The sequence below is a fragment of the Lissotriton helveticus genome, chromosome 2_2, assembly GCF_964261635.1.
Source record: "Lissotriton helveticus chromosome 2_2, aLisHel1.1, whole genome shotgun sequence".
Classification (NCBI taxonomy): domain Eukaryota; kingdom Metazoa; phylum Chordata; class Amphibia; order Caudata; family Salamandridae; genus Lissotriton; species Lissotriton helveticus.
Window position 1 is genome coordinate 481801650 of NC_136060.1, and position 17493 is coordinate 481819142.

General features: G+C 41.6%; 1 pseudogene; it reads left to right on the forward strand.

Annotated features, from left to right (window-relative positions):
* Window positions 1-17493, forward strand: part of LOC144821896 (GDNF family receptor alpha-4-like) — a 249566-nt pseudogene that overhangs the window by 201328 nt on the left and 30745 nt on the right.

Below are 17493 nucleotides of genomic sequence, written 5' to 3' on the forward strand. Positions count from 1 at the left end.
GCCCAAAATAACAACCTCGATCTTGTCACTGTTGAGCTTGAGCAGATGGTCATGCATCCAAGCAGCAACGCGTGACAGGCCAGATTTCAAGGCAGAGACCTCATGGCCCTCACTGCTGGAGAGAGAGAACACAATCTGCCTGTCGTTGGCATACAAATAGATTGTCAAACCGGCGTCCTCCACGATGGTAGCAAGGGGTCTGACATAAATGTTAAACAGCAGAGGGCTGAGAATCGACCCCTGGGGGACGCCATATGCCGAGGAATAGACAGCAGATTCAGCTTCTGTCGAAAACACCTGCAAGGTGCGCTCACTTAGGAAGGAGGCAATCCAGGCCAGCGCAGATCCAGCAACACCAAGGGAGCGGAGAGAGTCAAGAAGAATGGAATGAGACACGGTATCGAACGCTGCACTCAAATCCAAAAGGATGAGTGCAAAGGTCTCCCCGCGATCGGCACCGTGCCGAAGCCTCTCCGTCACCCCTAGGAGTGCGGATTCAGTGGAATAGTGTGCGCGAAACCCAGATTGGGACGGATGTAGATATCCCACTTTCTCGACAAACGAATTAAGCTGAGTGTTCACATGTCGTTCCAAGATTTTAGAACATGCAGGCAGCAGGGATATGGGCCTGAAATTGGCTAAGTTAGTGATGTCCGCGCCGGTCTTTTTCAACAAGGGAACGACCATGGCATGCTTCCACTCTTGTGCCACCATAGACTCTGTGAGAGATGTATTCAGAAGTCTCATTAGGACTCTCCGTGGTTCGAGGTCCAACAGTTTTAAGATTTTCATAGGAACAGGGTCCCGAGGGGAGCCTGACCTGATACTGTTCAAGCACGATGAGAAAGTGATGTCATCAAACAATAGCCAGTCGTAGATGTTCATTGAGGGAGGGGGAAGAGGACTGCTAAAAGTATCCACCGGTAGGAAATCAGCAGATGGCAGAGGAGTAATCAAGGATTCATGAATACACTCCACCTTAGAAATGAAAAAATCTGCAATGGCATCACACTGTGATTTATCCAAAGCCGGAGGAGAAGGTACCGTGTCTGCTCCCGTTAGCTTCTTCACCACTGCAAAAAGAGTCGGCGGACAGTTCTGTGCTTGAGTGATCGTGGATGCCGTAAGGGTGGCCTTGGCCAATTTACAGTTAGCATGATAGCTCTTTAATGCTTCTTTATAAGCCACCTTACTAGGGGTTGAATAGGAAAGCCTCTATTTCCTTTCCAGAGCCTTGCACTTGGCTCGTTGTAATTTTAAATCTTCAGAGAACCAAGGTGCAGGAGGATGAAATGATCTGTGGTTATTAAGTATAGGAGGAAGGAATGCAGTTACAGCGTCCGTTAACCACTGGGAAACTACAGCATTAGATTCTGATCCAGAGCTTTCCAGAATCGGAGTGGATTCAGTAAGATGTTGATTGAATGCCACCATATTAAGCTTGTCCCACCGATAGAAAGGCTTACTCTTACCGGCACAGGGCTTAGAATTGGGTGAAGAGAGAGGTAACATGAAGTGTACCGCAAAATGGTCTGACCATTCTAGTGGGCGGGCCCTTTGGGAGCAGTCATAGGGTAGATTAGAAATAATTGGGTCTAGCAAGTGACCGGCCGAGTGAGTAGCCCCCGAGTTGCGAAGTAATAGATTAAAAACTTCGAGGTCAGATAATAACGACTGACTGAGAGTACCTTCAACATCTTCAAGATGGATGTTAAGGTCACCAAGAATGGTGAAATTAGCTGTTTTAAGTAGTACGGGAGATATACTATCAGCCAATGAAGATATCCAAGGGCCAGCATTGCCCGGAGGGCGATATATCAAAAGACCGGAAAGCGTTAGTTGAGGGCCAATCATTAATTTAAATAGTGCGGCCTCGCATCCAGGGAGGGGAAACGACTCCAACTTACATTGGTAGATGGTTTTAAAAATAATAGCAATCCCCCCACCCTTCCCGGAAGCCCTGTCCTGACGTACCATCACGTAGTTGTTGGGAACGGCTATGGCAATGTCAGGTCCAGAGCTTTCGTGGAGCCAGGTCTCAGTCAAAAACAATGCATCTGGCGACTCATCATTTATAAAATCAAATAGATTGAATTTATGTTTGGGGAGCGATCTACAATTAATACTCCAAAATTGGAGAGGAAGGGAAGTCAGGAGTTTCTTAGTGGGCTTCCTTTTGCCCCGGTAATGCGCCTTGGCTGTTTGTGTCTTAGAGAGCAACATTTTGCCGGTAGAAAAGCCGCAACCAGCACAAGTAAAGTAATGGGTAGGCAAAGTACAGAAGATACAGGAGACGGGTATGCGGGGTCGCAAAGATCTTAGTGTAAAAGCAGAATACGTTAAACAATTGACAGAGAGATCGTGAGTTAACCAACCTGAGCTGAAGTGCGGGATGTCAATATGCAGCCCCTCCTGCAGCCCGTCCTCCGCGCGGACGGGCGCAGACGGGCGCAGACGGGCTAAACTCAGGCGTAACTCCGGTGGAAATCCAGCGATCCCGCTGCGCGTTACCGCTGCGCGTCAGCATGGCTAGCTTTTATGCTAGTCTAGCCTCCTAGCGACAACTAGACCGCTGGGAGCATGAAGCGCCGCCGGGCGTGTTCCCCACTCAAGATGGCCGCAAACGAGACAGGGCGAGGGACCCGCAAAGTGCGGTGTTCTTCACGATTAAAATGCTAGTAAGCGGGTCAGAGATGCGAGTGTGCAAAGGCCAATTTTAGAAAACAGGGAAACAGGCAAATACAATTCAACTTATCAGACAAAACGGGGATTTTAAAATATGCACGCAGGAGCTGCACGATGATGCAGCGATAATCCAATAATGAGCCGGAGCTTGTAAGAGCGCTCACCTGAAGTTGCCTTGCTTTTATACTGGTCTAGCCTCCTAGCGACAACTAGACCGCTGGGAGCATGAAGCGCCGCCTGGCGTGTGCCCCACTCAAGATGGCCGCCAAACGAGACAAGGCGAGGGACCCGCAAAGTGCGGTGTTCTTCACAATTAAAATGCTAGTAAGCGGGTCAGAGATGCGAGTGTGCAAAGGCCAATTTTAAAAAACAGGGAAACAGGCAAATAAAATTCAACTTATCAGACAAAACGGGGATTTTAAAATATGCACGCAGGAGCTGCACGATGATGCAGCGATAATCCAATAATGAGCCAGAACTTGTAAGGCTTGTAGGCCCATAGGAATGAATGGGGAGGTATTCTTTAATTGCGAATTTCAATTAGAGAATCGCAATTAAGGAATTTTAAGAAATCGCTATTTTTTTAGCGATTTCTTGATGCATTGCATTTTGCGATTCCTTATTTTTCGCAATTAAGGAATCGCAAAAAGAAATATTGGTGCATGTGCCCCTAAGTGTGGTTTCCACACCTTGATGAACGAGTTGAAAAGAAACTGAAAGCCTGTCACCTGTGCAGTTGCTTATCCCCAAAGACAACACAGCATCCTTTGAATAGGACATGACCTGCTCAAACAAGCATGGGAGAGAGTTGCAGTTGTTTCTTTGGGCTCCTTAACAATGGACATCATCTCATGGATGTTATTGATGAGTATTAACATTTCCCTTTAGTGAAACATCTATCGTCAACCACCTATGATAAAGTCATTGAGAGGCTGGTTATTTTCGCACAGTGGGGTGTTCCTTCCATCCTTAATTCTGACAACAGTCCACCTTTCAAAATCTGAGAGTTTATGGACTTTCTTGGTCACTTGAACATCAAGCATCAGAAAAGCACACCTCTCTGGCCACAGGCAAATGGTGTCATTGAACGATTTATAGGCACCTTGAAGAAAGTGGTTCAGCACGCTGCGCTGAAAGGAATTGATCTAAAGACAGCCATATATCCAACCCTTTAGGCATTCATATCAACTCCTCATTTAACGACGGGTGGAAGCCCTGCCACCTGCATGGGAGAGCCATTGGGACCACGCTGCTGCGTGGACGGTGAGTCGAGTGATAGACACTCATGAGGTTCATGTCATGGGCACTGTTCACAAAAGCAAAATAAAAATCTATGCTGATGAGCGCCGATGCACTCGAAAAATAGTTTAAAAAACAAGGACGAGTCCCAGTCGAACAGGAGCGAAAGCGCTAGACTGACGCTCCGTTTGTTGCTGATCCATTGAGAGTTATGGCAAGTAAAGGGCATATGGTGATTGCCAAATGTCCCAGAAAGACAATTACAAGAGACATCGCATTTCAAGCATCTGCCTCGATGTTCATCTGCTCCAAATCTTACGAGTGATCCAAGAATACCTGAGTGCCAGAATCAAGCATCCAAGTCCCCAGCTTTGATTCCAGACAACAGCGCAACTCCCTCAACCTTTACAACTCAATCTGGAAGAGTGGCGCAAGCACCGCGACCACTCATTAAGGAATTTTAATGTACATATGTTGTTCGTACTTTTCATTTAACAAGGGGGAGGTGTAGGGCCTCATTTATGAAAAGTGACGCATCGCTGCGTGAAAACAGCGATGTGCCACTTTTCACTGCGCTCTCCCTGCGACACTAATGATGCGTCATATTTACAGTATGACGCATCATGTGGCAGGGAGTTACAGATCCGTCGGTATTTCTGATGTATCTGTAGGCGCAAAAGTGACGCATTGCTGGAGTGTGTCACAAAAGTGACGCAACTCCAGCAATGTGTACTTTCACATGGGCAAGTCCCATGTTGTTAGTGCCTGCGTCAGTCTTACGCCGTAAGATTTTGATGCATTAGCGTCCATGAAATGGTGCAGTGAAATCTTATGGATTTCACTGCGTTACTTCTATGACTCTTTCTTGCGTCAAAACGCCCCCCCTTGAATACATTATACCTGGCGCAGGTATAATGTGGCGCAGGGGTTTACAAAGTGACGCATCTACCTAGATGCGTCACTTTGTAAATATGGTACAACAAGGCACATTTTTTAATCCGCTGGTGCGTCACAAAAAGTGACGCACCAGCGGCGTAAAAGTGGCGCAAGGGGCCATAAATGATCCCCATAGTGTCTAGTGATCATGTACAATGTTCCTTAGCGGACTCCTTACGATGCTACGTAATCATTTGGGGTGTGTCTGGGTGTGGTCAATAACATTTACGATGTAATGCATTTAGTTAACGGTTGTCTACTGAAGAATAAAGATGTGTGTTACAGAGCTCCATGTGTGGCATAGTCATGTATGTGCTCCAGAGCTGGGGAGTATGCTAAAGGTAGATTACTCCTTGTTCCATCTTACTTTGACGCAAAGGGTCACCCAGCTTCCTGTAAAACATTTTTGCCTTTGGTTTAACCTTAAAGGCCACACAATTTGCTAGAATCTTTTGCCTAGTTTGTATGACATTGATCTTATCACAATTTGAAGCTTAGATGTATGTTTTTCAAAGGACTGGAAATAACAATAGCCCTCTTCCACAAAGTGCTAGAAAATTGCTAAGGACATTTCTTTCTAAAAATACCTGCCTTACAGCAGCTGGCAGGAGTCAAAGGTCTAGGCAAACACAATAATCTTTTTTTAGTAGCACTGGCAATGAATGCAGAGGTTGAGAGCTGATGGCCTTGTGAGTGTTTAAGGTCTGACAATGAACTCTAATTCCAAGAAACCCTTTGGGATGGAAGCCACATAAACACCTTGCTTTAGTATCAGAACACTAGAGGCCATTACCTCTGAAATGTTATTGGGTAGGAAGGAGTTTGTGAAAGAAATTGTCTCTGCCACCATACTACCAACTTTTTCCAATGCAACAGCCTATTGTGAAGTGTCCATATTTCTCCAAAGGATAGTTCTTTTTCTGACATATGCGCTTGAGACACCCTGAGCATTTTGAAGGCAACAATCTGTACCTCTGCTAAACCCTGAAAATCTATAGGTAACCCAGCATCAGCAACAACTTACTGTCTCTCTCTCTCTCTCTCTTTCTTTCCTGCAGGTCTCGATTTGCAGAGTTCCAATATAACTGTCAGCCTTCTAAACAGACGTCCTCTGGGTGCGAAAGGCATAATTATGCTGCCTGCTTGCTGGCCTACACAGGAATCATAGGTACTGTGATTTGTTTTGCATTCAAAATGAATGAGGAAAACAATAGAAGGATTATTTCATGACCGCAAAAAAAAAAACACCCAGGGGCAGATTTACAAGCCCCTTGCGCCACTTTTGTGTCACTTTTAACATGGGAAAAGTGACGCAAAAGTGGCTCAAGGGGCATGTAAATCTGACCCTCAGTTGCAAAGCCAGTAGGTCTGGCTGTTGAATAAGCAAAAGGGCTACTTTAGTGATTATCAAGTTTCTGTATGGGAGTTTTTGGTTGCATATATGTGGTATTTGTATAGAACAAACCAAGCCAAAAAAACAGTGGAGAGCTATACAAGGTCAAAGATAGGAGAGCTTGGCTGCCAAAAGATCCGTTTTAGGCGGAGGGAATCTCCAGAATTTTGTGGCCAACCATTGCTTTATTTTAGCCGTCACTTGCCTAATATTGTCTCTGCTTCTGTGTAAGTCAATGGGGAAAATACATTCTCTGATTTATTTTTAAATCTCCCACTTTCCAGATTTAAAATGTTGGTTGGTGGACAGTTAATGCATTGTGATGTAGTGTTCTTTAAAGAAGTGTGTATTTAACTCTTTTCAAATTGGAGCAGCATTGCAGTTTTCCTGATGGATTCAGAGATGTTGTTTCAGATCCTGGGAGCACCTGCTTTGCCACTATGAAGCTTCTTGAACGGCCTTCCTTTGGCTTCCCGACAGTGCTAGGAAAACTCTAGTCCAGGCTCTCATCACCAGCTGCCTGGACTATAGGAATGCCCTGCTGACATCAGTAAATGACACCCCGCTGTCCAAGTTGCAAGTGGTCCAGAACCTCTGCCGCTAGGCTCATTTGCAATCTTCCTTCTCGCTCGAACTCCTCCCCAGTTTTTTGGACACTTCCTTGACTGCCAATTAGAAAATATATCATCTTTAACCTTTGCTGTCTTACAAATTAGGCACTTCACAAATCCCACCCTGCCTACTTGTCTATCTGATTAAAATCCTATCTGCCCTCCAATATGCCTTAGGTCCTCGGATACGTCACTTCTGGCTATCATTCTTATACCGACCTTAAAACAGGGGGGTATATCGTTTTTTACACTGCCACCTATCACTGGAACAAACTCCCCCTTAGTCTCTGTTCTAGCTCAGAATTTAGCTCTTTCAAGAAGACGTGGTTATTTTAGAGCTCTCCCCCTCTCCCAGCAGTGCAGCGCCGAAATACTCCTCCGGGAGTGATTTGTGCGCTACATTAAATGTTTTATTCATTTATTTGTGACATTTATAAAGCGCACTGTTACCAGCCGGTGTCCTGGCTCTGATTGACCACTCCCAAGATTAGCCCCGAAGCTTATTGCCTAAAGAGCCATGTTTTCAAGGCCCTCCGAAAGGACATCAGATCCGGAGCCTGTCTAAGGACCGCTGGCAGAGCATTCCAGGCCTCTGCTGCTCCCCAGGAAAAGCTTCTGCCCCCCCCCCCAACGGGCTTTCCTAATTCTTGGAACCACAATCAGCCCCTGATCAGCTGACCCGAGGGATCTAGCTGGCTTGTACCACTGAAAGAACTGGGTCATGCACTGAGGGCCCAGTCCTTTAAGTGCCTTAACCGCATCAATGCGGTGGCTTTTCCCGCTGTACGCGGCAATTTTGAAATTACAGCGTTACATGACGAGCTCAGCTCGTCATGAGCGCATGGCAGGTTACGCTCATGACGAGCTGAGCTCGTCATCATCCCCGAAGGGGTTAAAGACTATACAGAGTGCTTTAAATGCAATCCTTTTACGCACCGGTAACCAGTGTAGTTTCACCAGCTCTTGAGTGACCGAGGCAAATGTAGGTATGCCCGAGATCAAGCGGGCCGCTGCGTTTTGCAGGACTTGAAGTTTATTAAGCAGCCCCTGTTGCGCATTGACCAGCAAGCCGTTGCAGTAATCCATGCGGGCCAGGATCAACACAGTCACCACTGTTTTCCTGTACTCGTCAGGAAGAAAGGGCAAAATCTTGCGGAATGACTTCAGGACAAAGTGGGTGGCTGAAGACAGCGCGTTTACTTGGGGCCTAAAGGACAGTTCATCTTCCATCAGAATCCCAAGGTTTTTAACCTTAGCAACTGGAGAGGGAGGGACGCCTAGCTCCTCCGGCCACCATCTTGGGGACCAGAAATTCTCTCTAGCCCCAAACAGGAGAACTTCTATCTTAGCCGAGTTCAATTTTAGGCAGTTCCCTGCCATCCAGTTGCTGACTGCAAGCATACAATCTTTAAACCTGCTGGCCGTGCCTTCCTCTCCCCCGGGTAGCAGCGGCACCACAATTTGCGTGTGGTCTGCATATGATGTTAAATTAAATCATATCATAGATAGACAAGGCTTTTTTTTAAAAAAATATAGGGCCTGATTACGAGTTTGGTGGACAGAGTTACTCAGTCACAAATGTGACTGAATAATCCTGAAGTTGTTATTCAGCAGACGGAATATCCATCACATTGGTGACGGAATATTCCATGCGCCAAGATCCAAAGCCAGTCGGGAGGTTTCCTGGCTGTGCCGAGAGCCACCAGGGATAATGAGCTTGCCTGAAGATAAGCAGAGGTACTGTGATGTATTTTTGCAACTTTAGAAGCAAATACAGCCCAGTTTTAGAACCCCCAAATCCTCTGACAAAGTGCAGGCTTAGCCAACTTATCAACCCAAGCCAGGGAATCTGATGGACTATAACCAACAAACCTCCTTAGCATTTCTTGAGGCTGGTGCTCACTGATCATTCCTGTATGACTACAGGATTATTTGTTATATTAATGAGTTCTGAAACTCTTTTCACCATGGATGGAAACACAGAATAAATTCACACTATATATTTAAAAGAATTTATTAAAAAATAATGTCCTACTGAAGTGCAAATTATACTAATAGATGTAACTATAAAAATAAAAAAAACAGTGGCAATAAAAGCTATTAAAAAGGTAAATATTAAAAAGAATTACAGCATTATGATTATATTAGTTGAATTAAATGATGAAACCAATCTTTGATAACTTACCGCACCCTTTTAGCCTCTAGGTAAACTTTCTTATCACCAAAGTTTCTTAGATGGCATGTAACCCACATACATGATCTGAACAACAAAATTGTTGTCAGTTCGCTTCTGAAATTTGAGAAGTTCACTTGCCGTCTCAGTTATGGCGCCCCGAGCTGATAAAGGTATACCTATGATGATCTGATTGCCTTCTCTAAAGATGTTTGGAGCACAGCCCGCACAAAGCCGAAGTGCTGAAAATGCCTCTCTGATGAGTAAAGATCTACACCAGGCATAAATACATTTTTCTGAATATCATGAGAAGTGATGAATTATGTAAAATGCAAGAAATAGCTTATGAAATCTGTTGCACATTCACTAAATTCTATCACACATTTTAAAGCACAATAATACATATAAATGAATAATTGATGGGGTACCAACTTATATTAGAACATTGGAATGTTGGGAGCTCCATTGCAGACAATGGAGTGCTCCCTGCTTCTACGGGCCGGTAAAGGCCCGCAGAGCAACATTCCAATGTTCTACAAAGGCTTCTGGAAGCTCGAGGGGATTTATATGCCCCCGAGAGCTTCGAGAACCCTTTGTTTAATTTGTTAGAACATTCTGCCCTCTAGTGGCAGAATGTTCTAATAGCCTTATAGCCCTTCGTAGCAGAGCTATACCGGCTATTAAAGTCCCGCTGTCTTGTTAAAGTCCCTCGCCTTCGGCTCGGGCCTTTAACGATTCAGCGGGCCTTTAATAGCCGGTATAGCCCGCTACGGCGGGCTATAAGGCTATAATAAAGAAAATGAATACTAAATGTAGCATGCATTTATAAATGAAAAATGTGAATCAAATACACGGATATAACAAATGAGTCCCAAAAGTAGAAAATGCTAAGCTTACACTAGCTGGTCATAATGGCTTGCTAAATGATTCAGCTAGTTTCGAAGATGTGTAGGCTAGGAAGGGGGGCTTATGGAGTTTTTCTGAGAATGAGGGTGATGTGTTCATATTTGTTTTGACCCTGGATGAGACCTGCTGCAGGCTGTAGATTGCCCTAACAGGGTGCCAGCATGGAGTCCGGGAGCCCATGGAACAGGGCGTTACCACTATCCAAAAGCGAGAGTACAAGGGCTTGGACAGCAGGTCTGAAGTCGCTTTCAGGAAGCTACAGTTTCACTTTCTTTAGAAGAGAGAGCTGGTGGCAGGCTGGGTTTTCATACACTATAGTCTTTGAGGGTGAGGATGTGGTCCAGGGTGACTGACTTGGCATTCTGTGAAAGTTGGGGTTCAAATCCATCAAGGTTCCCATTATTGTTGATAAACAAGGAAAGAGAAGGATATCGTCTTGTGGCATGTCAGACTCCATGACATCATTTTTTCAAACTGAGAGACAGTGATGTCACAAAAAAATGACACCTCCAGCAGGAGGAGCTGGTGTGACTTTACCTCTATCATTTGACCTCCCCCTCAGCTTAGGACTAAGCCTGGCGTACCGACGGACAGAGCGGGGCCTCATTACCTGAGCGAGTGCCAGGAGAGGTGAGGCTTTTCCCCAAGCAATTTTGGGAAAGAAATCTACTCCTAGAGACAACTCTCTTACCCCTTGGAATTCGATACATGGTAGGATGAAATTTTGTTAATTTATTCACATTTATTTTGCAGTAGTGTTGTCTATTCGGTCCTGAAGAAAGCCACAGGTCTACTTTTCGACCTTGCATGGCTGAAACATGTCAACCCCTTTTTTTCACCAGATGATAGTTACTATTTTCCATACTATCCACACGCTGTTTTTAGTCTTGACATCATGATGACCCCATTATAAAATTTGTTTTTGGCATCATAATTGTCAATTTTAGTTTCACATTTATGATTTAATATCACAATTTAAGAACTGCAAAAAGAAATTCAGCACCACCATACTACTTCCTATGGCCTTTCATCACTGGTGGATCTATACTAGGTTTGTTCTCACGATACCAACAAGTGAGATACCTAGCAGATACCAGTTTTTCATACAAAATCCCAGATGATGATGCTCCGCCATTTGGTGGGCTGATGGGTTTTCTTTCCATCTGCGAAACAACACATTCAACTTTGATAACACACGTTGCACCACTGCATCATCATTCTTAGCCACATGTTAATAGACCAGTAGTATCCATGTATGTTTTGGGAATGTCTGACAAAATATCGAAATCAAAAATATCGAAATACAAAAATATCGGGACAAAAATATCGAAGTCAAAAATATAGGAATCCTATCCCTAACAAGGTAAGTACAAAAATATCGAAAAAATAATATCGTAGTACAAAAATATCGTATTTAAAAATATCGTTTTTTAAATGTATTAATAATAATGTAAAAATAATTATAAAATACATATAATGTTACAAATATTAAATAAAAATATTAAAACATAATTAAAAATTTAAAACTAATACATATACATTTAAAATAAATTAAAAACTTAATAATGTAATGTAATTTTATATTTTTTAATTTCATTTAATTGATTTAATTTAAATTAATTTTATTTTTACCCTGTGCGACTGTACCCCAAAAACCCAAAACTGACCCTGAACCCTAAAAATACCCCTTTACCCAAAAACCCAAAACTGACCCTGAACCCTAAAAATACCCCTTCACCCATGAACTGAAAACTGACCCTGAACCCTAAAAATACCCCTTTACCCATGAACTGAAAACTGACCCAGAACCCTAAAAATACCCCTTTACCCAAAAACTGAAAACTGACCCTGAACCCTAAAAATACCCCTTTACCCATGAACTGAAAACTGACCCATAACCCTAAAAATACCCCTTTACCCAAAAACTGAAAACTGACCCTGAACCCTAAAAATACCCCTTTACCCAAAAACTGAAAACTGACCCTAAACCCTAAAAATACACCTTTACCCAAAAACTGAAAACTGACCCTGAACCCTAAAAATACCCCTTTACCCATGAACTGAAAACTGACCCTGAACGCTAAAAATACCCCTTTACCCAAAAACTGAAAACTGACCCTAAACCCTAAAAATACACCTTTACCCAAAAACTGAAAACTGACCCTGAACCCTAAAAATACCCCTTTACCCATGAACTGAAAACTGACCCAGAACCCTAAAAATACCCCTTTACCCAAAAACTGAAAACTGACCCTGAACCCTAAAAATACCCCTTTACCCAAAAACTGAAAACTGACCCTGAACCCTAAAAATACCCCTTTAACCATGAACTGAAAACTGACCCTGAACCCTAAAAATACCCCTTTACCCATGAACTGAAAACTGACCCTGAACCCTAAAAATACCCCTGTACCCATGAACTGAAAACTGACCCTGAACCCTAAAAATACCCCTGTACCCAAAATTAATTAATATTATTTAATTACCAATTAATTATTATTTAACAATAACAATAAAGTAAATATATTAGCACATTTGCTGTAATTAATTTAATTTAATAATTAATATTATTTTGCACAATTAATTAATTAAGAATAACAATAAATTATATATAAAAAATTACTATAATTAATGTAATTAAATAATTAATAATAATTAATTACCAACTAATTAATAATTATAAATATGTAAAAATTATAATAATTAATTAACTAATTAATAGAAATTAATGACCAATTAATTATTAATTAAAATATGTACAAACATATATCAATTAATTAATTATTATTAAATTACTTCCCACCCTATTCCCCTATAAACCCATAACCCGCTACAGAACATATTTATCTATTAATAAATTAATTAAAAATAATTAAAAATTAATTCTCAATTAATTAATTAATAATTCCTACTAATTAATAATTAATTTAACATAATTAAATTACTTCCCACCCTATTCCCCTATAAACCCACAACCCGCTACAGTAGTAAAAGACAATATTTAATAAAATAACATTAAAAATAAATAATAAAACATAATAAATACAATATAATATACACTAAATTTATTTAAAACTTGATATTAGTAACATCAAAGTTATTAATTTCGATATTATTAACATCGATATTTACAACTTCGATATTACTGATATCATGCCAATATCGATATTTAGACTGTCGATATTACTTACCTTCGATATTTTTGTATCTCGATATTTAAACTTCGATATTTTGTCTTTCCGATATTTTATTTTCGATATTTTGTCTGTGTACCATGTTTTGGTATAGATGGATTGGGGGATAGGATGCAACTAGGTCTTTAAATATATTTTTTTCCCCTTTGACCCTCTGTGAAGTTTAGTTTCATATATATTACATCTATCCACCAGCTTGAGAAGGGAGACTATAGGGAGCCACTGTACACTGCTGGCTCTGGGCGATGCTGAGCGGTGGTGCTGCTCCACTTCTGAAGATCGACCGCCATCACGCCAGTGGAGAGTAGGATGGTGACCGGCACCAATTCAGGCTCCCAAGTGGACTTTTTGCATATGGGACTGGCCTATTTTAGATGCACACCCCAGTGCCAAACAAGCAGGGTACCATTAATTAGTCAATATGACTATGACTGTCATTACTCAGTGGCTCTCCTGTGGAATAGTCTAAAACATGAATGACAGTGCCAAGAAGGTCAACGGCTGAACCTGTCTGACCTATTTCCCCATTCTCTGTGCTGCACATGAGCTACTTGTGGGATGATCTAATACATTCCAATAGAACACTGGCTCCAGCAAACTGGCCCAAAGCCCCTGTATTGTTATTATGCATTGTTTGTTTTTATTAAAAAAGGCTGGTAGGCAGGGAATTCTGGGGCATATTATCAAGGGATTTATCTCCGCTTTTTTGGCTGTAAAAGCCAAGAAAGCGGAGATAAAATTATCTCCCTATCAACAACAGGGTGCTAACACGCAAATTCGCATGTTAGCACCCTTTTTCTCTACGCTTTCCCTTGCATCTCTAATGAACTGCAAAGGGGGCGTTCCAGAGAAAAAAAATAGGAGAAATGTTGTTAAGCGACATTTCTCCTATTATCAAGGATTTCGCTAACCCTGTTAGTGATAAAAAAAGCAGCATTAACCGCGGTTAGCACTGTTTTTTTACACCTGGTATTTTCCTAACTTACAATTAACCAACCAAAGAGCCAGTACTGTAATCTCTATTTATGTAAAATTGCCTGCGCGCTCAGAATTAAACTAAGTGCGGGACAGTGACCAAGTTCACAGCTTCAATCAATTTTATTTTTGCATTCAAATTATGAAGGGAATCAACAATTTCAAGGTTTGCTTAAAGTTCACCAAGATTCGGTACAAAAACAATACAGAGACAATTATTCATAAAAATGACATTCTCATAAAACAAAAACTATCAAGTTGATCAACATTTCACATTCATTCTCTCACACACAGCACACACACACACAACTGTATATACAAATTACAATGTCACAAACTAGTTTTATGTACACAATGAAATAGAAAATCAAAAAGAACACTATAGACTACTGTGTTAGGAAAACAAATCAAGTTGTTTTTAGATTTTTAGCAAGAATTAGGTGGAAATAAATAGTCTTATGGTGCAGTAGAACGGTCTACGCGTTTCGAACCCTTTCTTATAATTCAAGGGGTTCTCATCAGGACCTCATGGCTGGAAGAGAGAAAAGATGAGGACTGGGTCAGAAATTAAAAATTAAATAGGGGATCTGTTTAATGATTCTCGCCGCCTACGCGTGCCTTCGCTTCCTACCTTGTGCGATCTCATACTTAGATTTGGGTGCCCGGACGTTGGCCAACTGGAAAACAAATATTTGAAATCATAAGCCTAATACCACACATTGGGGCCATGCCTTGTCTAACTATTTGTAAACATCATGGTTGTACTTACATGCTCAACGCTGGGGGCCACACGAATGTGCTGTTTGGACAAAAGGGAAAACTTAATGAGTACTCGGGGCGGGAGGGATGGAAGATTGCGGTTGGAAAGAATATCAGCGTTTGGGCTTACTTGTAAGTAACGTAGTCACGTCTCTTTATGGTGTTTGTAGCGATGCTCGAATAAATCGATTTGTCGGCCTGTGGGTGAAAAATTGGAGCGTCCTATTAGTCGGTTATTCAATGCGGTTTTGAGTTTTTTCTTGCGTGTCGAAAGATGTATTTCTTATCAGTAAAAGGCTTGCACATACCTTTAATTAACGCCTTCACTGATCCTCTGTATTGCACACGGCTAGTCAGTCTCCGTGTTCGTTTGTGATCAGGTTCCGCTATTATCTCAGTTGAACTTCCGCGTCAGCCGTATCGCTGGGAAATGTAGTCCTGCCGCCAATGAAAAAACGCTACAACGTATAAGTGGTTCGCCATGTGGCACTACAGCGCCTCAATCTTTCATTTTGCTGTTAATGCAAATGTGCTGGATCTTCCCACCCTGAGTGGAAGATATCTTGTGTCTCAGTGTGATTTTAATCTTTGTGGGCAAACTGTATGAATTTGTTCGTCAATGGTGGTGGCTCTTGTATATTAGGTCCCTGCTATAACGTGGCCCAGCTGGCGCGGGCAGTTAGTCATAGTGAGTCCTTTTAATATCTCTCGTTTTAATTCTTTAGACCCACCAAAGCGTGTTTGAAGATGTAATGAGCAAGTGGCCCTCTTGGGGTGTTTATCGTGGAGGGCGGGTGCAAAAATATAGGGAAGAGATCCAACCTCTCCAGTTTTTACAGAATCTGTCTACAAAGTAGTGCTATGCATGTGAAAACCATTTAGCGCACAAGCAGAAACTGTAATAAACAGTAATAGAAATGTAATGTTTTTGTTATCCTACGTACACATAAAATATGCAATTCGGGCAGCTGGAACATGTTGGGTTAGTAATATAGGTTATCTATTCCACCTCACTGAATGTCATTTACTTATATAAGTACACAAAGATGTGCATAGGATAGGATAGGATAGGATTCATATTTATAAAGAGCACAAATGCAAACAGCGTCTTGGCGCTAATGTAAGTGGGGGGATGTTGTCCAGATGTCATGCATACCATGTAAGGGGTTATGAAGGCCTTAAGAATGTACATGGCAAAGGTAAACCTCATTTTTATGAATCAGGCCAATAGTTCTTAGTGACCTCAATAGCAACTGTATTGGAAGAATGTTGACAGGAGCCACAGTCATTCTGTGATCCACTGTGCTCAGCATATCTGTTTGTTCACAAAACATACAATTCCACTTGTTCAGCATTTTTTCACTCTAGTCTGTATCTTGAACCCAGGGGTTGTTGATAATGTAGGCTTGTCCAACAGTAGGCCATGTGGGGCTAAACCATATTCCAGATTATGACAAAAACAACTGCCTATGTAATTAACTCCAGTTTAAATTTATTGTACCAAAATGTATTTTATGTCGATATCTTGAAAGTCCGATGTTGTGAATTGGGTTACTGGTTCAGGGGGGTGAAATCCTACTCAAGCAGCAACCACAATATCTGTCATGGTGAAGTCGTCAGCAAACCCCAAATTAACCTTTGCTTAACCCTCTGGTAGCTTGGTGCAAAGCAGTCAGGCTTAACTTTGAGGCAATGAGTAGCATATTTATGTGGCACTTCAAATAGTAATAAAGTGAAAACAGAACAAAATAAAAAAATCCTTGATAATGTAAAAAAATAAAGCAGTATTTATTAAATTATTTGACACCAAAACAACAAAAATCCAATTAGTATAACCGGTGACATGTAATTTTGAAGTTGTATGTAAAAATAGTGCGTAGAAGCACAAAACACCAACTGTGGTTTTCTGGTTGTGCCGGACTGGGACTTAGGGCCATATGTATCAAGCAAATTCGCATTCGCAAAGGCCAAAATTAGCAGAATTTAGGCCTTTGCGAATGCGAATTTGCTAAATGGTATGTATAAAGCAAAATCTGGTGCAAAACAAGGAATCGCAAAATTTGCGATTCTTATTTTGCAATTGCATTTAAGGAATCGCAAATTTTGCAATTCCTTAAATGCCATGTATGAAGCAAAAAATTTTTGCGAAATGTCCTTAAGCAATCGCAAATTAGTTGCGAATACCTTGAAAAAATGCACATTTCAGCAAGTGACATGTGACGCACATATATGCCCTTAGGGCATGTATGTGCGCCACATGTGCACCCATGCATATTTCAGGGGTGCAACAGGGTGTCCTTTGGATACCCCTGCACCCTTGAAATTATTCTCAATTTGCGATTAGCAAATTGCGAATCGCAAATTGAGAATAACTTCCCATTCATTCCTATCGGCTTCCTGGCCCATAGAAATTAATGGGAAAGTATTCCTTAATTGCGATTCGCAATTTGCTAATCGCAATTAAGGAATTTTAAGAAATCGCAAAAAAAAATTGATTTTGTACATACATACCTATTTGCGATTCTCAAATAGCGATTTCTTAAAAATCACTATTTGAGAATCGCAAATTAGGTTGATGATACATATGGCCCTTAGTCACAAGGTCAGGCTTAATGCAATGGA